Below are 27,772 nucleotides of genomic sequence, written 5' to 3'. Positions count from 1 at the left end.
ACTCCTTCTCACACTGGATGGTCTCTTTCTCACACTGGAGGGACTCCTTCTCTGCATAAAGGGTCTGCTTCTCACACTGGAGGGACTCCTTCTCACACTGGATGGACTCCTTCTGTGCATAAAGGGTATCCTGCTCACACTGGAGGGACTCCTTTTCACGCTGGCAGGTCTCCTTCTCACACTGGAGGGTCTCTTTCTCATGCTGGAGGGACTCCTTCTCTGCATAAAGGGTCTGCTTCTCACACTGGAGGGTCTCCTTCTCATACTGGAGGGTCTCTTTCTCACACTGGAGGGTCTCCTTCTGTGCATAAAGGGTATCCTGCTCATACTGGAGGCTCCTTTTCTCAGAAAGGAGGGTCTTCATCTCACCATGGAGGTTCTTGTTCTCAGAATAGAGTTTCTTGATCTTAGACACAAGGGTCTCCTTGTCACCATGGAGGTCCTTGTTCTGAGAAAGGAGGGTCTCCTTCTCACCATGGAGGTCCTTGTTCTGAGAAAGGAGGGTCTCCTTCTCACCATGGAGGTCCTTGTTCTCAGAAAGGAGGGACTCCTTCTCAGACTTGAGGTCCTTGTTCTTAGAACAGAGTTTCTTGAACTTAGAAATGAGGGTCTTCTTGTCACCACTGAGTGTCTTGTTCTCAGAAAGAAGGGTCTCCTTCTCACACTGGAGGGTCACCTTCTCACTCTGGAGGGACTCCTTCTCACTCTGGAGGGACTCCTTCTCACTCTGGAGGGACTCCTGCTCACACTGGAGGCTCCTTTTCTCAGAAAGGAGGGTCTCCTTCTCAGCATGGAGGTCCATGTTCTCAGAAAGGAGGGACTCCTTCTCAGACTTGAGGTCCTTGTTCTTAGAATAGAGTTTCTTGAACTTAGAAATGAGGGTCTTCTTGTCACCACTGAGTGTCTTGTTCTCAGAAAGGAGGGTCTCCTTCTCACTCTGGAGGGACTCCTTCTCACACTGGAGGGTATCCTTCTCTGCATAAAGGGTCTGCTTCTCATACTGGAGGCTCCTTTTCTCAGAAAGGAGGGTATCCTTCTCACCATGGAGGTTCATGTTCTCAGAAAGGAGGGACCCCTTCTCAGACTTGAGGTCCTTGTTCTTAGAATAGAGTTTCTTGAACTTAGACATGAGGGTCTCCTTCTCACCATGGAGGTTCTTGTTCTCAGAAAGGAGGGTCTCCTTCTCACACTGGAGGGACTCCTTCTCATCCATCAGCCTCTTTCTCCACTCCACCTCCTGCTGCTGGAGCTTCTCCTCCAGAGCTCTCAGCTTTTCCATCATGTCCTCTTCTTCTTGGAGGTCCGGACTTTTTGTACAACCCTGGTTTTTGGAGGTTTTCTCATTTTCCCTCTGAGACTCTTGAGGTCCCTGGCTGTCTGAGGTCGCCCTGGTCTTCCGTCTCTCTTCCTCCAACTGTCGCTCCATCCTCTGGAGATCCTCCTCATGCCTTCTGTCTTGGAGTTGTTGCGTCTCCTCCTCATTCCTCTGGTCCTCCTCCAGTTTGGAAATCTTCCTCTCCGGCTCCCGCTGAACTGGGAGTGCCTCTCTGAGCTCATCGATAAAATGGCGCCTCTCCATGTCCTTTGGAGGATGGCGAGGCCGGGTACCCTGGTGAACACCCTGGCGAGATCCTCCTTTGTGTTCAGGGTGGTGCTTTTGAGACATTTCTCAAAAGTTGTTTGGGAAAAAATGAAAAATGTGGTCGCTACTAAGTAATAACTGAGAACTGCTACTGTGTCAGCAGGAGCTGCGTCAGAGCAGTTTAACAGTTGAGATGTTCGTGTCGAAAAGCAACACAAAAAGAAGCCGAGCCGACGTGTTCCGCTGATACGAAGCTGCACTTTAGTCCAACGATCTCTCTCTGAGTGTGTGACAGTGTGTGTGTCTCTATTTACAGCTCTTCACATCAAAGGCACACATTTCTGCTATGATCCATTGACCTTTGATCTTCATCAACCTGAGCCAATGGATCAAAGCCGAGCCAAGTGACATCGTAGCCAACCAAGCCACGCCCATTAATCACATGCTCTACTTTAGCCACGCCCACCAAATTTAAGCCACGCCCCCAATCCGGAACAGAGAAAGGTCACTTTCTTTCTTATTGACAAATTTTGCTCCGCCCACTTTCGATTCTCTGTTCTTCCTTATTTCATCTTAGTATTTCTGGTTACTGACTAATTTACACAGTGGTGGACAGCCGCTGTTTATCTCGTCTATAATAACTACCATAAAACAATCTTGTGGTTTTTTTGGTGGTAGTTTTTCTAGGTGAGCACATTTTGGCACTCTGGGGGGTTCATTTCCTTATAATTTTCGCCAGTCCCAAAATTTGGTGAATTTTTGAGCGTGTTTAGTGGGTCACGTTCCCCCCCCCACCCCCCATCTATACCAGCAGCCCGACAAACATCTTCCTCGTCGTATGACAGGTTCAATTCCGCTGCAGAGCGTCAATGAAGCTCTGACTGATGTTTCCCCAGATGGGCTCAGACATCCAGTGTTTAACGGGACCAGAAGTCAAAGCAAGGAGGGCGAAAACAAGCCAAAAAACCGCTCGGCGTGTTTGTCTGGCGTGCGACTGACGGACCTGAAGCCTGGGAACGCTCAGACTTCATTAGATTGTCACTTTGCATCACATCCACACTGTGAGAATACAAAGCTTTTTTTGTCTTTGTGTGAGAAAATGGAGAGGGACGCTTTTTTTTTTTTTTTCTTTTTTTTTTCAGCTTTTATCAAACATTTCCTCCCCGTTGGTTTTTCCTCTTCTTCTTCTTTTTTTTTTCTTTGATGACGCCACAGCTCATCATGGGAGCAGAAAGCAGGTCTGAAAGAGCTGCGGAAAGGTTTTTTTTTTTTTTTTATGTTGCTGTGAGGTTCCGCCTCAAACAGGAGATGTGTTCAAAAATGTCGCTTTAACCCCTCCGAAAAAAAAAGACTTTTGCATGAAAGGAACTTTGTCCGAGACAAGAAAGACAAAGCTCGTGTTTGTATTCGAGGCCTCGATGAGGGTAAGCCGTGTGACATTGAAAGCCAAATACTCAGATTTATATATTTATTTATTTGTTGTTTTGTTTTTGTTTTTTTTTGCTGTCTGTTGAGTGGAGGCGATTTAGTTTTATCACGAGCACAACGGTCCTGAAAACAGCTTAGCAGTTGGCCATCAGAACATGAAAGCGAAGGGGTAAAAGATTGGCGGCGTTTGATGGAGGCTGGAGCGCCAGTCGCAGAAACAAAGACAAGGAATAACAAAAAGGAAAGAGTTAATAATTTAATTCCCCCTCCCCGTTCAGGATGGGTTGTACTGGTGTACAAGTGTAAACAATTCCGGATAGATCAAAGAAAGGGAAGTTATTGAAGAGCGGTCCACATTTTTAACCTCAAAACGCAGAGAAATCCACACGATAGGAATAAAACCAGAGCCGTTGCCTTCTCCGGCGCACATATTGTGTTTAAGACGACGTTTTAGGAAAGTTTAGTTTTGAAAACGGATCTATGGAAATGGCAGAAAGGCTGAAAATTACGTGTTTGGCGACGAGTTGTTGGTTTGTTTTTGTAATAAGACCACGCCTACAGCAGAAAACAATACGCTATTAGCATTAGCGATGGACGGACGACCAAGTGTGGATTGTTATTACGACAGCTGTCAAAATAAAAGTCCCAAGTCCCAGGAGAACAGTTACTGGGAGTCACGGCACCACCAAGGAAATATTGTTATTGTCCATCTACTGAGCATGTGCAGAAGTACTGGTTATACCACGGCGTGAGTGTTTTCGAAAAGACCCACCAAGGAAGGCATTTCTAAAAAAAAATTGGATTTCAGTGGTCCAGAATAAAATTCTCTTGTATTCGGGGCTTTAAAAAAACACTGTACGAGTGCGTTTCTCTCTACGTCTGTCAGATTTCCACGACTGTCTTGGACCAAGCCGGTGTAGAAAACTGAATAACGGTTGAATTAAAGGTAATATTACAATTTCGGTCCGCTCACCCTTTAAGCAGGTACTTTCCAAGAGATAATCGTGTTTTATTAGTAGTTAAAAGCTGCAGAGATGTAGAATGAATCTCCGTCCAGGAGTCATTGGATTCCTCCCAGTTTTCACTGGAGGTACTACTGACGCACACAGAACTCGCAGTATTTAGATACGGAAGCAAAACGGCATCGTGCTAGCTTGCGTGCCAGATCGCCGCGGAGATAAAAGACAGAGTGGGCCTAATCAGCTTTGAAGGGGGGGGGGGGGGGGGGGGGGGGGGGGGGGGGGGGGGGGGTTTCCTCCCAGAAACTTGGCTATGGGAGATGGTGTGAGCACTTTGGAGCATGAAAGCCCAACAAGCAAAGAGAATGTGTTGCAAGGGGAGGTTTCAGTCAAACGGATTAATTAACACTAAATGGCGGTTTTAAGATAAGAAGACTCAACCAAGACTAAATGAGCCCGTTTGATCCAACGTCTCAACTTCGCTCACTCTTTTCATGTCTGTGTGTGCAAGAGGACACATTACTGGATGTATTCAACTGAGCTTTGAGGAGATATACACACATATATATATATATAATATACATAAAATGCCAATAGAATTTGCTCGCCTGCCTTCACACGCATATGAATATAGATAGATAGATAGATAGATAGATAGATAGATAGATAGATAGATAGATAGATAGATAATTACTTTATTCATCCCCGAAGGGAAATTGTCTTGTTGCAGCAATCTGGTACATACGAATATTATAAAATACAATAGAATAGAAATAAAAGTAAAAAATACAAATCTAAAAATATGTGGGTATAAGACATAAAGTAAAACACAGAACGGAACATGGGCACTTAGAAATAAGACGAGATAAAAGCAAGACAAATAAATAGTAAGGTGCAGTGGCAGAGCCATTAGAAGTAGGCATTATATAATAATAATACAGATAATAACAATGTGCAATAGTGTATAATACTCATGTACTAGTACTACTAATAATGGTAGCAATAATATAACAATAACAATGTGGTAGCAAGAAAATAACAATATATATATATATATATATATATATATATATATCAGTAATAATAATAATAATAATAATAATAATAATAATACCAATAGTAATAGTATACTTATAATAATAATAATACAATGGTATTAGTGTACTTGCACATGTATAAATATATGTATATGTACATGCAATATGCCATATGATATATATGATATAATATAAGTATCAATGTAATTTAAGTCCAGGTGGTGATGGAGGCTCTGACGGAGGTGGAAGAGTTAAAAAGTTAAAAAGTCTTATTGGCTGTTATATTACTGGAAGCAGCTGCTCGGTCATGGAAAACCCTCCAGGACGGCCGCCGCGCGGTTCCGGAGCTAATCCGGAGCTAATCTGGAGCTTCACGTGAAGTTTGGACGTCTGTCGCCGTCGACTCGGCGGAAAGTTAGCGACCTGTTAGCATAGCGAGCGTAACAGGCGTTAGCTCATATCGATTATGCTAAGTAGCTGCGTCGGGGAGCCACATCGCCGTGTGGAACTCCGAGACGGGAGCGTCTCCATGGCAACGGAGGCTGATCTCCTCCACGAGGTGCCCCTTTCATCCGCTTTGTATGGGAATTATTTTGTGTCATTTTTTTTTTTTAGGGATTTATTCAGAAACAGTTCCAAAATCTAATCGATCGTTTTTTTTGGGGACGATGACAAACCGTCCCATGAAAATTTCATGCAATTTGGGCGAGTAGCTTTCTGCGAACAACTGATTAAATAAATACACGGCAACCAAAACCACAACCTCCTCGCCCCACTTCCAGAGGATATCCGGCGTTAAGCAGAGACACTTCATTTTCCTCTATTTTCCCCGATACAGCCCCCCCATTCCCCAAGCTTCTATAATTCACACTGTATTATTCTTTAACGGCCTCCCAGAGGAAATGAGGCGGGCCGATAATGTTAACAAGCTTAAGTGTAAACCTCAGACTCCAAACCTTTACGCAACACTTCAGTTTTATTTTCATAATCCCATCTCCCGCTGTTGTATTACTCACTGCATTTCTTCCATTCGTATGGTCTTATGTCAGATTTTCAAACACGATCGTTGGGGAGTCCTAATTTTAGAATCCACTCTTCGAACAAAAGTGTCATTTTGAAAAAGATTTAGCAGAATTTAGGAATATATAAAATAGAATTAAAACACACGGTGGGATCAAACAAGATTAACACGGTTTAGCCGTTTTTGTATTTTCGGTTTAAAAAAAAAAAAGAGAAATCAGGACCGATTGGTTGGTTGATTTTCTTAAGTCGCCTCTTAAAAATGAGAAATCTGTCCTCGGGATCTGTACGAAACTGGAATGATGGTTTTCTGTGTGGAAAAAGCAAGTTCAGTTGAAATTGGGGGGGTGTGGGGGGGGGGCAGGGGGGGGGGGGGACCTCCGGGCTCGGCAGGATCTTGATGATAAAGCTGCAGCGTGCTGCACCAGCTGACTCAGAGAAGCTAAAGTGCAGAGATTAAACCAACGTGCATGCACAGGTGCACACACACACACACACACACACACACGTCTTGTGAGTGTTGTCAACACACCCACAGCTCGACCTGATTAACTTTTAAAGGAGCTGCAGTGTAACCTGCCTCTCATACTAATTACGGCGGTGAAATATAGGTTGGGAAGGACAGAACATGACTTATTAAAGCCTCTACGTATCCCAGGAAGCTTTGCTGAGCACGCATGCTGATTTTTTTTTTTTTTTTTTTTGCCTCACGTTCATTAAATTACACTCGTGTGGGCGAAGCTGCTCGGTCTTGTCCTCGTGCGCTCCGCTTTACCTCGTCGCCTGAAGGTGCGAAAGCTCCGAAAAGACCATTAGTCTGCGAACGCCTCCCGATGCCAGAGCCGCTTCGGAATTCAATATTTCAGCTTTAGTGTGACCTGCAGCCATCGTGGCCAGTCGGAGAAGCAGTGAGCCGCTCCGCAAAGCAAAAAAAAAAGAAAAGAAAAAAGACTTGTGGTTTGACTGGTTTATTTACAGTCCACCTGGGAATCGGCTAATTTGCCTCACAAGAGTGTCGCGGCAGTGAGACGTGACGGCGCTTCGCCGACGTCGAGATTGAACAAAACGGGACACCAGCAGAAAGACCAACCATCTTTTTATTTATTTTTTTTCTTCTTTTTAATCTATATTAATCTGTATCCGACTGTATGACTGCTACCGTCTGTATCTGTTTCCATGTGTATCCATGTGTCCTCGGCTCTATAGCGTCGGCTCCCAGTTGTGTCTGTCTGTATCTGATGGTGTCGGTCTGTTCCCAGTTGTGTCCGGTTGTAACTGGTTGTTGTTGTTTTTTGTTTTTTTTTAATCTATCTGGTTGTTTTTGTCTGTATCCGGTTGTATAACAGCTGTTCCTGGTTGTATCAGTCTGTATCGGTTGTATCAGTCTGTATCCGGTTGTATAACGGCTGTTGCTGGTTGTATCAGTCTGTATCCGGTTATATCAGTCTGTATCGGTTGTATCAGTCTGTATCCGGTTATATCAGTCTGTATCAGTTGTATCAGTCTGTATCCGGTTGTATCAGTCTGTATCCGGTTATATCAGTCTGTATCGGTTGTATCAGTCTGTATCCGGTTGTATCAGTCTGTATCAGTTGTATCAGTCTGTATCCGGTTGTATCAGTCTGTATCGGTTGTATAATGGCTGTTCCTGGTTGTATCAGTCTGTATCCGGTTGTATCAGTCTGTATCAGTTGTATCAGTCTGTATCCGGTTGTATCAGTCTGTATCGGTTGTATAATGGCTGTTCCTGGTTGTATCAGTCTGTATCCGGTTGTATCAGTCTGTATCCGGTTGTATCAGTCTGTATCGGTTGTATCAGTCTGTATCTGGTTGTATCAGTCTGTATCGGTTGTATCAGTCTGTATCCAGTTGTATCAGTCTGTATCCGGTTGTATCAGTCTGTATCCGGTTGTATTAGTCTGTATCGGTTGTATCAGCCTGTATCCGGTTGTATCAGTCTGTATCGGTTGTACCAGTCTGTATCGGTTGTATCAGTCTGTATCCGGTTGTATCAGTCTGTATCGGTTGTACCAGTCTGTATTGGTTGTATCAGTCTGTATCCGGTTGTATCAGTCTGTATCGGTTGTATCAGTCTGTATCGGTTGTACCAGTCTGTATCGGTTGTACCAGTCTGTATCGGTTGTGCCAGTCTGCATCGGTTGTATCAGTCTGTATCCGGTTGTATCAGTCTGTATCTGGTTGTACCAGTCTGTATCTGGTTGTGCCAGTCTGTATCGGTTGTACCAGTCTGTATCTGGTTGTACCAGTCTGTATCCGGTTGTATCGGTCTGTATCGGTTGTACCAGTCTGTATCGGTTGTACCAGTCTGTACTGTGGGTCCCACAGCGCCGTGGTCTGCTTGATGCTGTGGAAGTTGATCCTGATATGAAGGTTTATTTTACTGCATCTGCTGAACTGAAGGAACTCATCCAGTTTCGTTTTGTTTTTTTGTTTTTTAGCTTCGTCAATAAAAATCATAATGAAGGTTGTGTTTATTTATTGGCTCAGTATGTATATTACCAACTGGTCGCAAAAAGATGTTGACCCAAGTTACGTTTTCCAACAAGGCGAAGTGAAACAACGTATCCAAACCAGTTCTAAATGTTTCGCGGCTCGTGGACGATAATGTTGAGAATAACGAAGGATGTGGGGAAAACGGGTTTAATGAATACATGAAGCGCACGTATGGAGGAACGAGCGGGGCCTTTTAATATTTGATCGCCCGGGCGTGTTGTCATGGCAACCCACCTGTACGATCGTGAGTGGCAGCTGTCATCATGAGAGAGAGAGAGGGAGAGCTGAGGGCGAGAGAGGGAATTAAGTGAAAGGAGGAGGAGGAAACGGGGATTACCGGGCGGAGGAGGAACTAAGACTGTTTGCGTGTGTGCGTGTGTGTGTGTGTGTGTGTGTGTGTGTGTGTGTGTGTGTGTGTGTGTGTCCTGGCATCCAAACAGGTGTGTGAACCTGATTGTTGAGATAATGTGAGGCGACAAATCCTCAGCGGACGGCAGATGGAGGAGCAGACCGGCGGACAGACTGACGGCGATGATGACACACGTTCACATACGGTCCATGAGAAAATATTCACACACACACATGATCTAAATAACAAAAAAAAGAAAGAGAGAGAGAGAGAGAGAGAGAGAAATCGGGAAGTCAGACAGGCTTCTAATGTTTGATTTCTGTCCTGCAACTGGAAGCAGGTGAGCTGGTTGTGTTGGGTTCACTTCAATTCAACTTTATTTATAAAGCACCAAATACAACATGTGAGAAAGGAGAAAAGCCCAACGAGTCCACATGAGCAAAGCAGATTTATTTGGGACTGTGGAAAGGAATAAAAAAGAAGGGATAGAGATGGAGTACAAACAGCTGACCTGCCTGATGTTTTATTAAAGGAGTCACATGGTGCAGAATTGACTTTCTGATGGTTTTCCAGCAGTACGGACCGTCTCCATACCTGGAACGACTTTAAAAAAGTGTGTCGCTCCAAGCAGCCAATCAGAAATCAGACCCTATATAGTGTCATCAGGGGGTTCAGCCAATCACAATCAAGGTAGACCCCCCCCCACCGCCTTTGACTCCTCCCACAATCAGCGCAGCTCTGCTCTGGCACATGGCGCCACGAGAGGAAGTCCTTCCTCCATCTTCCCATAGATGGGCGTGTGTGTGGGGGGCGGAGCCAGTCCGGCTCGCACAAGACACAGCAGATTCTGAATGCAGCTCCTAGGATCCGATGTTCCAATGGAGGGATTGAATACGACGTTTTTTTTCGATTGAGACCATGCGGAAGTGTTGAAAAGCTGTAAAAAGGCTGTAAAACAAGCCCCTTTAAGGTAATAAATGCTAAATAACCTCGGCCGTCGTAACGAGTTCTTCCGTTTTTATGCTTCCGTGCGAGGAGACGGACAATAATGCTGCAGATCACATCGACGAAGAGGCTCTAAATAATGCAGCGGCCTCTCGCCCGTCATGTGACGCCCGCTCGGGGGACGGGTGGGTGGGGGGGGGGGGGGGGTTAAAGGTCATGTTTGTTCCAGGAGGCAAGTCGTCCTCCGGGTGCTGTGGTATGCGCGGTATGTCGGTGGCTTATATTGCTCATGGCCCAAAGTTCAACTCCCGCTAAAAGATGTTTCCTTTTTATGTTTAAGCAAAACAAAAACACCAAGAAGAGACGGAATTTCAGCATCGTATTACTTGTGATTAACCTCTGTGGGCTTCACCCGGTGGCGTGGAGGCCGTTTGTATTTTTAAGCTTTAATTTATGGCGTTTGTTTATGAGCAAATTCCCCCCGAGGGACAAAGATCGGCTCCGTCTTTGTGACTCGTGATCCACATCAAATGTCCTCCTGTCACTCAAACGCTGCAGAGGAACTGGAGGGGAAAGTATCTCGACCTCGTAAAAAAAAAAAGGTTATTGTGCTTCGTGGAAATGAACTCCAGTTGCTCTGCCCTTTACTCAAAACCTGATCGGACTTCATTAGGACTCGATACGATTTCCCTCGCAGATTCTTCACCCAGCGTCTTGAGATATTAACCTTATAAACATGTCTGGGACTCGCTCCGCCATTCTTCTTCTACTGTTGCCTATATGGTATAACACTCACACACGTCAAAATCACCAAACCTGACACGGTCCAATTTGAATTAATTATACCAAGAAAATATCAACTTGAATATTTAACCCTTGGACGCACAACCTACCAGTTCCTACACTCTTCCACAAGTGGGGTCAAAAATGAGCCCAATTCTAATCAATGCGTTTTGGCCAAAAAAAAATACCAGGTTGTTTTCTTCAAAAATCTTTAAAACGAAGACTTGTAATATTTTCATTTTTCTAGGTGTTCCTCATAAAACATGTTTGTGACATGAGGCCATTTGCATTGTTATTTATTTTTTCATTAATTTTAAGAGATGGCAGTTTTTGTATCGGGACCCCACTCTTCCACAAGTGGGGGTCAAAAATGACCCCAAGCAGTTCCGATGGAATCTTCTATGAACCTTTAATTCTTAGCAACTCTGACTGTCCTACTTACACATCCGATGTCACCTCATGTCACAAACATGTTTTTTGAGGAATACCTGGAATATGAACATATTACAACTTTCCATTTTAAAGATGTTGAAGAATAACAACCCTTGGGGTCATTTGTGACCCCAAGCAGTTCCGATGGAATCTTCATGAACCTTTAATTCTCAGCAACTCTGATTGTCTCACTTACACATCTGATGTCACCTCATGTCACAAACATGTTTTTTGAGGAATACCTGGAATATGAACATATTACAACTTTCCATTTTAAAGATGTTGAAGAATAACAACCCTTGGGGTCATTTGTGACCCCAAGCAGTTCCGATGGAATCTTCATGAACCTTTAATTCTCAGCAACTCTGACTGTTCTACTTACACATCTGATGCAACTTTGACAAAAAAATAAATAAAAATGCAAATGGCCTCATGTCACAAACATGTTTTTTGAGGAATACCTGGAATATGAATATATTACAACTTTTCATTTTAAAGATGTTGAAGATTAACAACCCTTGGGGTCATTTTTTGACCCCCACGTGTGCATCTAAGGGTTAAAAAAGAAATAGTAAGAACCTTTCTATTTGTTTTATTTGACTTCACCCCGGTGGGGATTGTAACCGCTTTCCATATCGTAGACGACTTCAACCTCGTCGCTCTCAATGTGAGAGTGAATTCTTAAACACAGTTGTGCTGACGGCTGCAGAAGTAATTCAGTTTTCAGGCGTGATAGCATCCCGGTGATTATTCGCCACGGGGGGGACAGGGGAGGGGGCGGGGGTTACTGAAAAGAGCGTCGGACCGAACCTGTCGGCGGAGGCGGTTATCAAATATATATATATATATATACCAAAACACCAGGAGGCGCTGGATCTGATGAAACTCATGATGGACGAAGATCAGTCAGATTTGAAGAAATGAAGAGATTCAGAAAAGATGAGCAACGAGGTCATGTGATGAAGTTCACGGATGAAAGTGGTGGGGGGAGGGGCTGCTGGGGAAACGAGAAATCTTTATCACTAAGTCGGAGCGTTTTCAAAATGTTCCGCCTCACAGGAACCGTTTTCCAAAGACAGACACGAAATGGAATTTTTCCATTTTCACTTGCAAACTTTGTGAAATGGGGCCGAAAATGTCTGAATGAGGTTTAATCAAACATTTTCATAAAAAAAAAAAATTATTCGTTAAAAATCACGCATACTGTCGCCAACTCCACATTTGTTGGCGGAATCAAGTTCGCATCGCTCGCATGGTAGCCGTTAGCTCATATCGATGCCAACTAGCCCGTCAGGTAGCGACATGAAGCACTGAGCAGGGAGCGTCTCCATGGCAACAGGCAGACTAAGCTCCTTTGAGCTCCTCCATGATTTGCCTCTCCGGTCCACTTTGTATGGGAACATTTTTTCCCCGCAGATTTTGGGGATTTTTTTCAGAAACGGTTATCCGTTATCGTCCCAAAATATTATCTGAACATTTCATGCAATTTGGGTCGGTAGGTTTCATGAAAAACTAGTGAAGTACATACACACACACAAATAAATTAATTAAAATTAAAATAAAAAAATTAAGATTAAAAAAATAAATTTAAATAAAATTTTTTATTAAAATTAAATAAATTATTTTAAAACTAAATTATTAACATTTTTTTTACATTTTTAAAAATATATAATATATAAACGATTTCATGCAATTTGGATAGGTAGTTTTAATGAAAGGTTGGCAAAATACATACATACACACAAACAAATAAATTATAGAAAATTTAAATTTAATAAATTATTTAAAAAATAAATACATTTTTAAATTTTTAAACATATATCAGTGTTGATCACCCAATGATTTCATGCAATTTGGGTGGGTAGTTTTCACGAATAGTTGGTCAAATACATACACAGAAACAAATACATGTATTAAAATGAAAACTTAAATTAAAATTTAAACTTAAATTTAAATTAGATTAAACAAATTATTTTAAAAATAAATTAATTTTAGAATTTTTTAAAAAATATATCAGTGTTGATCACCAAGCGATTTCTTGCAATTTGGGTGGGTAGTTTTCACGAAAAGTTGGTAAAATACATACATACACACAAACAAGTAAATAAATTATAATTAAAATTAAATAAATTATTTAAAAAATAAATTATTTTGAAAATAAATAAATGTACAAAGTTTTAAAAAATATATCAGTGCTGTTGATCACCCAGCGATTTTGGCCGACCAACTTTGATTGGCGAAGGTAAAAAATAAATTAAATATGATGATTTAAATTACAATAAAAACAAAACAACCTTCCATCTCCAGCAGAATCCTCCCTCCCTGCGTTTTCCTCACCGTCCGCCGGCTTTGACTCTCACCTCCCAGTCAGATTTTTCATTCTCGTCACACGCACCACACACTCCGATGGCGTACAAGCCGAGACACCCGGGAGGGCGAGTTTCGGCGCCGCGCGTCGTCCCCGCGGTGCGAGCGACTCTCTAAATCACCGCCGTCGCCGTAATCACAGCGACGGCGGCCCTCTCAGGTGTTATTACTGTAATAACCCACAACGGGCTGCCGTGTATGGAAATCATCATTCAGCGGGAGGCGCGGCTCCGCCAAGGAAACTCAACTTTATGAAACAAAAGAAAGATGTTTTATTGCAGCGGGGTGTCGGTCGATGAGTTGGGGGAGTTTGTTGGGCTCAGGGCCGGAGCTGGTTATTGGCTTTGTCGTAAGAGTGTGTGAGTCCATCCGTCATGTGGCAGCGCTTAGCATGGCAGGGATCCCCTCCGTACACAACCACACACACACACACACACACACACACACACACACACACACACACACACCGCTCCCCTGCTTCTCATAGCCCCTCTGTACATCGGTCTGACCTGGCTACGATTAGATTCACACACTCCAGGTGGAGTGTGTGTGTGTGTGTGTGTGTGTGTGTGTGTGTGTGTGTGTGTGTGTGTGTGTGTGTGTGTGTGTGTGTGTGTGTGTGAGGACTGATTTAATCTCCCCCTCCTCCCTTACAAGCTTGAAATGCAAAACAAATGGACTCAAAACCTCCTTCTTCCCCGTTGCCATCAGACTCCTGAACAGCTTCTGACATGTTTACATTTTGCACATCTCACTTTCTCACTAATATTTTGCACTGCTGTTATTTTATTTTATTTTGATATTTTATTCTATTCTATTTTTTGTGTATATACTTACTTATTTGTGTTTGTCGGCTCCAGGGTAGACGGCAAAATAAGAATTTCATTCACTGTGAAACCTGGCTTTTACTGGTGAAATGACAATAAAACACCTTGAACCTTGAACCTTGAACCTTGAACACGCCAGTCTCACGCCTTTTTTTTCCGTGTCGCCGTGAACTATAGGGGAGAATTTGCGTGAGATTTCAAAGGGAGTCATAACGAAGCTGGGCGGACGCCACGGCGAGGCCCGAGGTGCCTGAGCAGAAAGACGTTTCACTCTGCAGCCACACGAGCCGCCGCCGCCTCCTCCTCCTCCTCCTCCTCCTTCTCCTCCTCCTCCTCCTCCTCCTCCTCCTCCTCCTCCTCCGTCAGGCCCAAGCAGTGTTTTCTCCCCGCGGTGGGATTCCTTCCCGTCTCTCTCTTTCCGCCCTCTCTCTATCAAACACTAATGCACCAATTTCATCTCCCGCCACACACCTGCTGTCTGTGTTAGCAGCACACACACACACACACACACACACACACACACACACACACACACACACACACACACACACACACACACACACACACACACACACACACACACACACACACACACACGACACCACAGCTGTGTTGTCTGAGTGGTTTCTTGAGTTTATGTGGACAAAAATGTTTCAGACCACCTTGAGTCAGAATGTGCGTCGAGCACCAAACGAGGGTTTGGCGGCAGAGCGAGCAGTTCGTCTCCATGACGACCACCTCGGCCCAGAACAACGTCGCCACTGGGAGACTTTCTCTTGTGGACCTTGTGGGAATGTTTGTTTTCTCTTACAGTCCGAAAAACATACAGTTAAAGTAACGTGTTGCACTAAATCGCCCGTTGGTGTGACTGCAACATCCTCAGGGCTGGAAATTGGTTGGTTGGTTGCCTGGTCAGTTGGTCAGTCGGCTGGTTGGCAGGCTGATTGGTTGGTCGGCTGGTTGTTTGGTTGATTGGTTGCTTGGTTGCTTGGTTGATTGGTTGATTGGTTGGTTGGTTGGTTGGTTGGCTGGTTGGTTGGCTGGTTGGTTGGTTGGCTGGTTGGCTGATTGGTTGGCTGGTTGCTTGGTTGATTGGTTGATTGGTTGGTTGGCTGGTTGGTTGGTTGATTGGTTGGTTGGCTGGTTGCTTGGTTGATTGGTTGGTTGGCTGGTTGGTTGGTTGATTGGTTGGTTGGCTGGTTGCTTGGTTGATTGGTTGGTTGGCTGGTTGGTTGGTTGATTGGTTGGTTGGCTGGTTGGTTGGGTAGTTGCTTGGTTGGTTGACTGGTTGCCTGGTCAATTTATTTTCAACCTATGATAAATTTGTTTTCCATTTGGGCGACATATATACTTTGGTACTTATGTGGATCTTTCAAGTAAAAACTATTCATTTTCTGACTCAATTAAATCAAGATCAGGGAAACTAATGAAATGGATCATTACAAGAAATAACATTTGTATGTGCATCCGACACAAACGCCATAAAAAAGCAGTGTGTGACAGTAAAGTTAATTACTCAGTGTGTGTAGTGTTGTAGCCCAGGTTATACACACACACACACACACACACACACACACACACACACACACACACACACACACACACACACACACACACACACACACACACACACACACACACACACACACACACACACACACACACACGACCATCTCCAAATCCCCCATAATGCACCACTCGGGAGCAACTTCAACCCAGATTGATTTGTTTTTTTCAAGACCGAGGACGATGAAGCCGAGACTCGACCTCCTCTGCCTCCGATTGGCCAATACTCTGATTTGATTGGTTGATGTTGACGTTGACCTCCGGGGCCAATCAGAGCGTTGGTAAGTCACGAGGAGGCAAATATTGCCAATTGGTCAGTTTTACGGAAAACTACGCAACGACGATCAAGTACTATGGAGAGACTTTGACTGAAGCGCCACACCGCTGGATACGTATATTCAAGATGTTATAGAAAATCTGACCTACATGCGTGGAGTCCGACTCGTCGCGGATGTCTCCTGTTCTCGTCACAGTAGGATTCTACTGATAATAAACTAATCAGGATTGTTTTCACTGCAGTTTACGACGACGTCTGAGAATCATCTTTGGGCGCCAGAGCCAGGCCTTGAAGGAATGTGGTTAGGATGACGTGGCTTTATATACGGGCATCGCAGAAGAGCACCAGAATATCCGCCACACAAACAAGAAGGCCGTTGCTGGGCTAATCCCCCGCCGGAGGGCTTTATATTTTCTCACAAAGCCAGCTCTAAGGCAGCACACTTGGTACACTAGAGGGTGTTCCATGGGTCCTAGTAGATCATTATGTAGAATCTGAAAGGTCTTCTTCATAAGCTATGTCAAAATACGTCTCCAGAGCCCAAAAGGTGTTTTTATGCACTTAGTGACCCTGTGACCTGATATGCAAATGAGGTCATGGTCACCATGGTGCCCCTTCTCCCCAGGTGGAGTGTCCATGTGTGAAGTTTGGTGACTGTGGGCCCTGGAACTGCTGAGAAATGAGGAGAAATGTTTATATGAAAATACATGTATTGTGCAACCATGACGAGCAAACTTCAGACCCTACCAATCTTCAAGGTCAAGGTCAGGTCACTTGGTGTACTGGAGGTTATCCCTGGAGTGTGTATCATGTGTGTATAACATTTCAGAGCCCTAGCTCAAAAACCTAGGCCTCCAGAGCCCAAAATGTGTTTTTAAGCACTTCGTGACCCTGTGACCTACTTAATATGCAAATTAGGTCAAGGTCACCATAGTATCCCTTCCCCCTCTGAGATGTATCCACATGTGAAGTTTGGTCACTGTGGGCCCAGGGGTTGCCGAGATATAGGTAGAAACGTTCGAACGGACGGACGTACGTACGGACGGAGACTGTTTCAAGATCCCCCTTCGGGGCCTATCGGCTACGGCGGGGGAAAAAAAAAAGAGTGAGTACCTTTTCCAACTTCGTCGGCCACTAAAGTCTTATGTCTTGTAACGTCGTGCGACTGGAGTCACGTTAGCTCGCGGCGTCTCGACGTTTCTAAAAGGACTTGCCTGTAAAGTCCCGGCGGCCCGAGGAGGAAGTGCGAAGAAACGTCTGCGGCAACGTTTCCCTGCACCTTCAATGCACCTGATTTTATGTGTGCGGCGCGGGGGAGGGGGGGGTCTTTGGCTGTAATTTAGCACTGGTAAAAGTGCCATTCAGAGTGATGACTCCAGTTAAAGAGGAGCGTCGCTAAACTTTATCACCCGCATCACCCCCCCCCCACCTCTCCAGAGTATTCACCCCGTCCAAATGGGGCTTATGATTTTTAATGAATCCCCTCAACTGTAAATAGGCTCTTCATTATTATCGCCATAAATCCCCCCCCCCCCTCCCCCACGGGCCGGGCGTTAGCGTCTCCCGTCGGTCTCGAGGATGTGTTTACCTGCGAAATCTGTGAAATTTATGAATGAGCGTGTTGGAGGTGTGATCTTAAAGTGAGAGATGATGATGGAGCTCACTCTTTATGACAGTCGCTGGGTGATGAACACAAACGGCTGTAAACAGCATTAAATTACCAACGGAGGCTATGAATAATACATGAGTAGGAACACACAAAAGAAGCTGTCCTGTTGGTGTAATCTCCCCCAACGTTCACGTTTGATCTTACTCAAAATGTTTGGAGCGATTAAGTGTTGATTAAAAAACACCTGAGTCATGACTATTTTAGTAAAGAACTCTTCAAACTGTGAGTTAAATCTGACTCACGGTTTTATTATAAGATTTTTACTATTACTGGTATTTGTTTACCCGACTATGTAGTTGTATTTGCACTGCCTGCTCTTTGTGACCTTTTAATTGTAATAAAGTATTGGATTGATTAGTTGACTGATTGATTGATTGATGGGGGGAAAAGGGGCGGGGCTTCCTGCCAATATATATTTTTCCCGAAGGAAAATTACAAAAATAGTGTAACATCTCTGCAGTTGTGTTCTTATTGCGATGATTAGGTTTAGTGAAGATGAAGATTGTTGGTTCAGATTCATTTGTGTTACTTGAACACACCGCAAGGTACGCTAGTGACGCTATGCTAGTGACGCTACCATAGTGACGCTACCATAGTGACGCTACGATAGTGACGCTACAATAAAAACGCTACAATAGTAACACTGCAATAGTAACGCTACAATAGTAACGCTACAATTGTAACGCTACGATAGTAACGCTACGATAGTAACGCTACGATAGTAACGCTACGATAGTAACGCTACGATAGTAACGCTACGATAGTAACGCTACAATAACAGTGCTACAATAAAACGCCACAATTGTAATGCTACAATAAAAACGCTACAATAGAAACGCTACAATAGTGACGCTACAATAGTAATGCGACAATAGTAAAGCTACAATGATAAGGCTACAATAGTAACACTACCTTTAATTGTATATGATATTTAGTTCATCACTGCTGCACACAGACCAGCATAGAGGACTGGAACCCAGACCAGCATAGAGGACTGGAACCCAGACCAGCATAGAGGACTGGAACCCAGACCAGCATAGAGAACTGGAACCCAGACCAGCATAGAGGACTGGAACCCAGACCAGCATAGAGGACTGGAACCCAGACCAGCATAGAGGACTGGAACCCAGACCAGCATAGAGGACTGGAACCCAGACCAGCATAGAGGACTGGAACCCAGACCAGCATAGAGGACTGGAACCCAGACCAGCATAGAGGACTGGAACCCAGACCAGCATAGAGGACTGGAACCTGGTCCGGCTCACGGTCCAGATCCCTTCATGCAGGTCTAACAGTTTTCACACCAAGCGTCTCTTCCATCAGCGGCTTTTTCAGGATTCCTTTCACCCTAAATGGGTTTTTCTCTCTCTCTCTCTCTCTCTCTCTCTCTCTCTCTCTCTCTCTCTCTCTCTCTCTCTCTCTCTCTCTCTCTCTCTCTCTCTCTCTCTCTCTCTCTCTCTCTCTTCCCTTCTGTCCACTTTTCCTCAATTTGTCTTGTCTTTTTTCTGTCCGACCCTCAAATCTCTCTTTCTCCCTTCTCTGGCCTGCAGTCTTTTCTTTTTCTTTTTTTTTTTTTTTTTGAGTTTTTCTCCTTCAGTGAGCGTTCTGGATGGAAAGTCAGAGCCTTTAGTGTGAAATCAAGCTCACTTTTTCTCTGTGTGTGTGTGTGTGTGTGTGTGTGTGTGTGTGTGTGTGTGTGTGTGTGTGTGTGTGTGTGTGTGTGTGTGTGTGTGTGTGTGTGTGTGTGTGTGTGTGTGTGTGTGAGTGAGCAGAGCTGTTAAAGTAAGATTGATCCATTGGCTTCAGCATGAGGGGGGGTTGTAGGGGGGTTGTGGGGGGGGGGGGGGGGGGTGGTTTGTCGCCTGGCTGTGAGGGAAGTGATGAGAGGCTGGCCGAGTTTCTCCTGGTCTCGGGGAGACGAGTGGAGAGTCTGTCCAGGTTTCACTCCCTAATAGTTCATCCCTCTTTTATCAGGCCAAACTCTCTTCGGCTTCACGTCTCGCCAGACTGGCTCGTTCTCAAACGCTTCTTTTCCTTTTAAACGACAGAAAGGCCCACGGAGGTCGGCCCGGCTCTCCTTCCCGCTCCGTTCCCTCGTGTTCCACTCCTCCGTCAGGCCTCCTGCGCTCTACAAGTTGGGCTCCGAGGTAAAAGGACTTCATTACAGCTACTAACGGTTATTTTAGCCGTTACGGAGAAGAGAAAGTGACTGGTTGTTTGAGAACTGCTGGTTTACTTCACGAGATATTCAGTGACGTACCTGTTGTATTTAGAATAGGGGCGCACTGATACAACTTTAGCTACTTGGCAATACCAGGTACCGATAGTACTACTATTAGCTACTTACTAATATCGCATAATACCAGTACTAACCTTTAGCTACTTACGATACAAAGTACAAATATTAATGCTAACCTTGCTAACAGGTGACAAAGTTGGTGGAAAATTCTCTATAATCTGGATTTATTATTATTATTGTAATAATAATAACAACAATAATAATAATAATTAGATATAGGCTAATGCTAATGCTAATGCTAATGCTGCTCATGCTGAGACACTTCCCATTTTAATTATGAACCTGCACAGTATTTAACTATGTTAAAAAAAATACTTCAAACAGTGTTGAAACCTAGTTAACTAACAGTATTTGTAACTTGACTTGAACATTTGTAACGTGACTTTTCCCAACGCGTTTGCTTATTTAAATCCTCCCTCCTTCTTTTCCGGTCATCTCTGTCCTGGTACTTATTATGGAGTCGGTTTGTAATTAACTTCTTTTCTTTCTTTTTTTTTAACCAGGCAATCTTGTGAAGGTCACTTTCGAAACTTTCGCTCATTAAATACGTCTCCAGCCGTCACGTTTAATGTCTGGAAGGATCGATCAAAGTCATAAAACTGTGACAACTGAGGGCAATCAGATAAAAGCCAAACGTTTATCAGCCCTCGTGCTTAAAATCGTCCCCGACGAACGATTTCTGGAAATATGAGTCCGGTTCACAGTTTTTCCTGTCTTGTATGTTTTCAAAAAAAACACAAAAACAAAACAGTGTCCAGGACCTCCTTTAGGGGGCGCCACTGTCGACAAAAAAAGAAGAAAAAGAACCAACAGTCTTTCGCCTCGCTGGACAGATTCGGTCACGAAAGACCAGAGGAAAAGTGTCACGGTTGTTTTGAGACGATCTGGAACTCCCCTCGCTGTGTCTGATTGTTCCCTGATGTGTTTCGCCGGCGTCACGGTGGTCGTCTTCACCTTGCAAGCTGTGGTTTTCAATCTGCCGTCTTCCGGGTGTGTCTGGGTTCGTCTGAGTTCCGCCGGCGTCTCAGCACCAGTGCCTGGAACCTCCGGGACGTTGGGCGATCTGTAACCACGGCAACGTTTCATTTTCAGCTCCTGACCCGCGTCTTTAAACGACATCGGAAACTCTTTCGCTTCTGTCGTCTGGAACGTAAAACAATAACTAGATAATGATGATAATGATTAAAAAACATGTTAAGATTGAGGGGAAGAGCCGTGGTGGAAATGTTTCTCAGGCGGCGAGAGAAAGAAAGAAAGAAAGAAAGAAAGAAAGAAAGAAAGAAAGAAAGGAGGATATTAACAAAGACGAATGGAAATATTAACACAATTCATTCTTAATGAGTCGACGAAAGAGAAGAGAAGTTAGCTTTTAATAATGAAAACGTCCTCGTTCATCTTACACACACACACACACACACACACACACACACACACACACACACACACACACACACACACACACACACACACACACACACACAATGTATAATTGTAATGAAAATGCGTATTATTCATGACATTTAATAAAATATCAAACACATTGCAGCCCGGAACAAATAAATCAGAGTTTGAGGAGAAACGATGGTCCCGCTAAACAACACGCTCACATCGTGTTTGCGTGCGGAGTATAAATTAGGCTTTATGGTTTTTAATAAGTACTCGTATCTCTACACAGTCTCTGCCAGTAGCCGAAGGTTAGTACTCTTTGAAAACAGCATTGGTGCGTCCCCCTACTTAGATGATCATTTCAAAACGACTCATCATTCATTGTTTTGTTGGGTTTTTTTTTTTTTTTTTTTTTAAATTCGCGTTCACCATTTTCCATTAATTTCTAATTACACAGCGTTCACGTTGGGAATGAGTCACGCGACGACGACGGCGCTGAGATGAAACCGTGATTGAATTATTCTTCCGCAGCATCACTGTGTGCGGTCGCTCAAATTAAATTAGGGTCTTCGGGAGGCCGGGCCTCAATTTCTGCTTTATTAAGCTCAAGTGTTTTTCTGGAGGGGGGTGGGGGGGGGGGTCTGTGACACCGAGTGCTGGACCCTGGGACACGGGACTGACTGGTGGAAGTAATAACGACTGTGCCTCAGACTCCGTAAGCTCCCTTTGACAAATTCTATTTAATTATCTCACAATTAACGAGTACATTAAAAGTCTATTGGGCAGAGGGCATTTATTTTAGTTTCTCGGCTCGGGGGTGGGGGGGGGGGGTTACATTTCATCTGTCATATGAATGTGTGTTGGGGGGGGGGTAGTAGGGGTGTTCGAAACCTAACAGATGATGTCATAAAGGTTTTCCTCTCCACAGTCGCAAACAAACCTGCTTGCTCATTGGGCTTTTCTATTTTTCTCTATAAAAGCCTATTGGAATGACTGTAATGTATTTAAAATGTCTTCTTTGTAATTAAAAAAAAAAAGGTTTCCAAAATAAATAAAAAAACAACAACAACCAAGCTAATAAAGTGGCAGTTTTTGCTTCTGGGTGAACGAGTGTTTCCTTCTACCGTGAAACAGGAGTTCGGGGAAATAGTTACTGTTAAGCAAAGAGCGAAGTCTGAAGCTTCTGAGCAAATTTTTAGCTTCAACAGAAGGGGGGGAAAAAAACTGTGTTAAAAGAACTTCTTAAAAAGGACTTAGGTCGACGTTTCATGGGAAAAATTTATTGTTTTCGCAATTTTCGTTCCAGAAAAATGTTGAAAAACGATGAACGATGTTCCGGTGTTTTTGTAGTGAAAACCACACACACGACCAGCAGAGACGTTCTGAATATCTTCTCGTCGCAGCGTTTCAGAAAAGTGGTTTTTAACCCCCCCACCCCCCCGTTTCCATGGAAACGGTATCAGAGCCTTTAAAGAAATTCCAAATGTTTTCAAAATGTGTGTTTCCAGTGGCTCTGAGCAGCCAAAACCACAGGAGAGTTTTAATTTTTCACAGTAAATATGTGGCTGAGATGTGAGTTTTGTTGGTGGAAGTAAAAACTGTCGGTCACTGATCTCCTGTTGAGACGTCAGGAATTCAAATCTTTGATAAAGAAAAACCAAAAGAACCTATTTTCTTAGTTCCAGTTATATAAACTGTTTTTTGTCGTTTTCATTATTGTGATTTTTTTGTTTTTCTTGCACATCTTGTGGTTTAAACTTTGAGATCTGAACCTAAATGGTTGTACTCTGAGGTGGGTCTTTTTTTTTTTTTTTTTTTTTTTTCCCCAGTAAAAGTAAAATAGATGAAAAGGTGTAGAGTAATGGTTTGGAAGCAGAAGATGCTCAGTCATGATCTGAGTCCTGTGCAAACATTTTTTATTTTTTTTCCCCCCCCAACACATTTTGCAGAGTTTTATGCTTGCTTCATCAATACCCTCAAAGTGTCGTGCGCTTATCATTAAGATTAATGCTCCTGCCCCGGAGCTGCTTTAACATCCTCATTTCCTCAGGTCTCACGGGGATGATGCATGCTTTTTTTTCCCCCTTCTTCTTCTTTATTTTTCTTCATCATCTGCGCGGAAAAACAGGAGATTTAATGGAGCGCTAATTACGAATGCTACGTTATCATCTCCTCGTGGCTGAAGAACATTGGAGGTGTGACACCGATGTTCACAGAAGCAAATACAGGAGCGTAGACGCACCGACCAGCCATAACAATATGACCACCCGTGAAAAACGATGACGTCATCATCACGGTGGATGGTGTGTGTGTGTGTGTGTGTGCCCCCCCGTGGCCCGGCGGACTGACGACGTCCTCGTAAACAACAAGACTTTTTAAGAGTAGATCCGGTGTGAGTATGTGTTTTACCAACTTTTCACAAAAAAAAAAAAAAGTACTGAACCGAATTGCATGAAATCTTGAGGGATGATTTATCACCAGCCAAGCAACAATACATTACATTTTGGGACGTTAACGTTTAACTGTTTCCGAATAAATCCCGAAAAGCTCCTCGTGGAGATCAGCGCCTGTTGCCATGGAGACGCCCACCCCCCCGCCGCTCAGTGTTTCACAGGGGCGTTAGCAACGATATGAGCTAACAGCTAGTATTGTAGCCATGCTAACTAAGTTCTGTAAACATACGTGGTCTATATGTGTTCTACCGAGCGTAGCTCTAGTTTGAAATGTTTTTTTTTTTAATGCTACTTCGATAATGTAGTAACTTAGTGTTTTTTGACCGTGTCGTATCAAAATGGCCAAAATGATTGGTGACAGCAGCTTTGAATTTTAAAAGTAATGCAGAGTTTCTCCAGGTAAAGCGTCTTATTATACTTTTCTTTGATGAATTAAAAAATTTTTTATTTTTTTTTTATTTCCTCCGCGGTGCAGGTGGCTATTGTTTATAACCGAAGCCTGAAACAGCCGGATCAGAAGGAGGACGAGGTGAAATCTGCCCCGAGTGATCCCGAAGATGAACTTTCTGTCTCTCAACCTACAAGTGTGTGTGTGTGTGTGTGTGTGTGTGTGTGTGTGTGTGTGTGTGTGTGTGTGTGTGTGTGTGTGTGTGTGTGTGTGTGTGTGTGTGTGTGTGTGTGTGTGTGTGTGTGTGTGTGTGTGTGTGTGACTTTAAGCTCGGTCTGCAGTTTCTCTGTCAATAAACCCAAATGTCACCGTTACCATCGTGCTGATAAAGACGGATCGTCGCTCTCTGGTTCCGTCGCGTCATCGCGGATGTGAAGGGATGAAGAATTGAGTCGTTCTGAAACCAAAGAGTTTATACATCTATATTGAAGTAATGTTGATGCATGAGGAATACTTGCCTTTGAGAATTCAAGTGTCAGCAAGACAATGTGAAGAATTCACACCTGAAACTGTTGAAATCGTACAAACAAACTGAAAGTTCTTCAAATAAATGAGTTTTTAAAAAAAAAAGGTAAATCCTCCTTATGCTGATGATGTGACGCTTACAGGACTTTTCCATTGCTTTCTGTTATTATTACATTATACCGTTTTTCACTTCCTCACGCTGGTCGACAGTAACACTTCTGATTGTTTCTGAATCAGAAGTAGTTTATTTATCTGTGTCAACAGGTTAATGAATGAATGAATGAACAGTTTATTTCCGTTACAGTTCCAGAACAAAAATTTTACACAAACTATTTCCATATTTCCATACTTGCAACCAAAATGGGTATTAGGCTGAAGCCAAGGCTTATTTTAGCCTATCCTTTAAAAACCTGTGCGGCTAACCCAGAGAGAGAGAGGGTGGGGGGTGGAGAGAGAGAGAGAGAGAGAGAGAGAGAGAGAGAGAGAGAGAGAGAGAGGGAGAGAGAGAGAGGGAGAGAGAGAGAGAGGGAGAGAGAGAGAGAGAGAGATGGAGAGAGAAAGAGAGAGAGAGAGAGCAGCACAGAGGAGAAATATAGAGATACCGAAATTTGCAAGACACAAAAATAAAAATAAAAAAAGAAAAAATTGTGAATTGTTGAGGAGAAATAAGGAGATCGACTGATAATGAAGTTGTGACTGTCGAAAATGAAACTCAAAGATAGTACAGTGTTCTGTGGGCTGGTTCGGCACACACACACACACACACACACACACACACACACACGCACACACACACACGCACACACACACGCGCGCGGACAGACGTGAAGATAAGTCGCCGCTATCTGAAATGTAATAAAAGGCAGTAAATGAGTGTATTCTCCGCGCGGCGCCGGAGGCCATTGTGGCAGTAATGGCAGCCGCCGCCGCGTGTTGAAGCCTGAAAGCAGAGATAATGAGTCGGCGGTAATAATCTCCCCCCGGCTCCGGGCGACACGGACCCCACATTGGTATGCGCCGGGCGTCCGGCTCTCCCAGCCCGTCTTCTTGTTGTTGCGCTTGCGGAGGGTTGCGGGTTCAATTCCCCGGAGCCCAGGAGGCCCCGCCGGGTGTGAGGTCCGCGAACTAGTCCCTCCTCCCTTATCGTGACCTTGACCGAGATCTGGAATCCCTCAGACCCCCCCCCCCCCCCCCCTCCCCAATGATAAAAGTCAGACGGTATTGTGTGGTATTGAACTCCTTGTATTCTTCTATCGGGAAACGATGGACGATCGCCACACGATCCTGTAGTACTAATGAGAAAAAAAATAAAAAAATTCTATAGAGCTAGACAACATCTCAAAACACTTTTAGAGAAAACCCAACAGTTCACCTTCGGTTAAGCTCCGCCCCCGAATATAAGCCACGCCCCCTAAAATGCACCGCATTTGTTAGCAATCGACTAGCATTCTTTCTTCTTTTTAAAAAAAATTTAAGGTAGTGCAGAAAAACAATACAAATCAATCGATACAATTCCAAAGATGTGTGAAAATGAACAATACATTCTACATACAAAAGCAATACAAACAAGTGCAACCTCAAATACTATTTAAATAATGTGTGTGTGTGTGCGTGCGTGTATATGAAATACTAAGTGTGACTTGGTTATGTTTAACTGTAGCATTCTGACCCCTGAGCTAATCCAGTAATCCGGGTGGTTAAGCGTTGCCTAGCAACTGGAGTACGTCAAACCTCCTATTAAGTCGTCTACGTTCACTTCGTATGAGTAGAACAATGTAAACAGGAATGAACTAATAGCGACTTTCTCAGCGTCCTGTTAGCCGGTTAGCATGCTAAGACGCCGAGAAAGACGACCGCTCGCCAAGATAAACCTCCCAGAATAAAACGTCGGGGGACTTCTGTGTTTGATTCCGTTCTATTTAGAGGAGGAAGACGTAGGATCGGAATCATCCGCGAGTCCGACGCTTCCATCCACCACCCCCCCCCCCCCCCCCCCCCCCCCGACGCCGCGCCGCTAACGGGGGCTCAAAAACGGCACATTTCCTCGCCTCGGCGGTTCTTCTTCCCCCTCCTGCGCCGTCGGAGGCGCCGATCGGCTCGTCGGGACGCCGCGTCCGCTCTGGCAAAAAAAAAAAGAAAAAAAAGCCAATTAAGTCTGTTTCAAACCGAGTCGGGGAGCTGGAAGAAACACCGCTTCACCCCCCCTCCCCCCCCCCTCGCCCCCCACGTGTCAGAATCAACGCGCCGGATTCCGCGTGGCGGTTCCCAAGTAAACGAAGCTCTTCTCTCTCGGCTGCGGCCATCTTGGCTCTCAAATGGCCTCCTTTAAAAAAAAAAACTGGGCCTCCGCCGTTCAGACGGCAATTTTCTTTTTGAAGTTCCGTCGAATTAACGCGGCTTGAAAGCGACGCCGGCCGACCCAAAGGCCAGATTAAACGGACGACAGCGACTTGGTCTCAAGAGGATCAGAACGCCGTAGATGATGTCAACAAATAAAGGGATTTTGCGCAGATATTCCGGATCTGAAGTGTTTTGAACGGCCCTGTTGTATTCGCGTGCGTCTGTCTTTGATCTTTGATGTAATCCCCCCTCCCCCCCTCCACTCCCCCCCTCTACCCCTTTTATTTTTGCCAGGGTAACACGGGGCAACAGAACATCGCGAATTCTGGAGGACTTCAGTCGCACGCAACGATTCAAGCTCTGCTCATTATAACTGGCTGCAAATGGCGATAAGACTTTGAGAGCGCTGTGCTGGCTGTGGCCCCACACACACACACACACACACACACACACAAAAAGTATCTCTGTATCTGCAAGGTCATGTTGGTCAGCACCAGACCGCCGTCTCGTCGCGGGCTGGAAGCTTTGAAGTCCCCCGGAGCGCTCTGCCACATTGTGTTCTCCATTTTATCTCCACTTGAAAAGAAATCAGCCGACTTGTCCTCAAAAGGCCTAATTAAGAATGA

This window comes from Blennius ocellaris, assembly GCF_963422515.1.
Source record: "Blennius ocellaris genome assembly, chromosome: 13".
NCBI lineage: Eukaryota > Metazoa > Chordata > Actinopteri > Blenniiformes > Blenniidae > Blennius > Blennius ocellaris.
The sequence above is the reverse complement of the archived record's forward strand: the minus strand, read 5'-3'. Positions refer to the sequence as shown.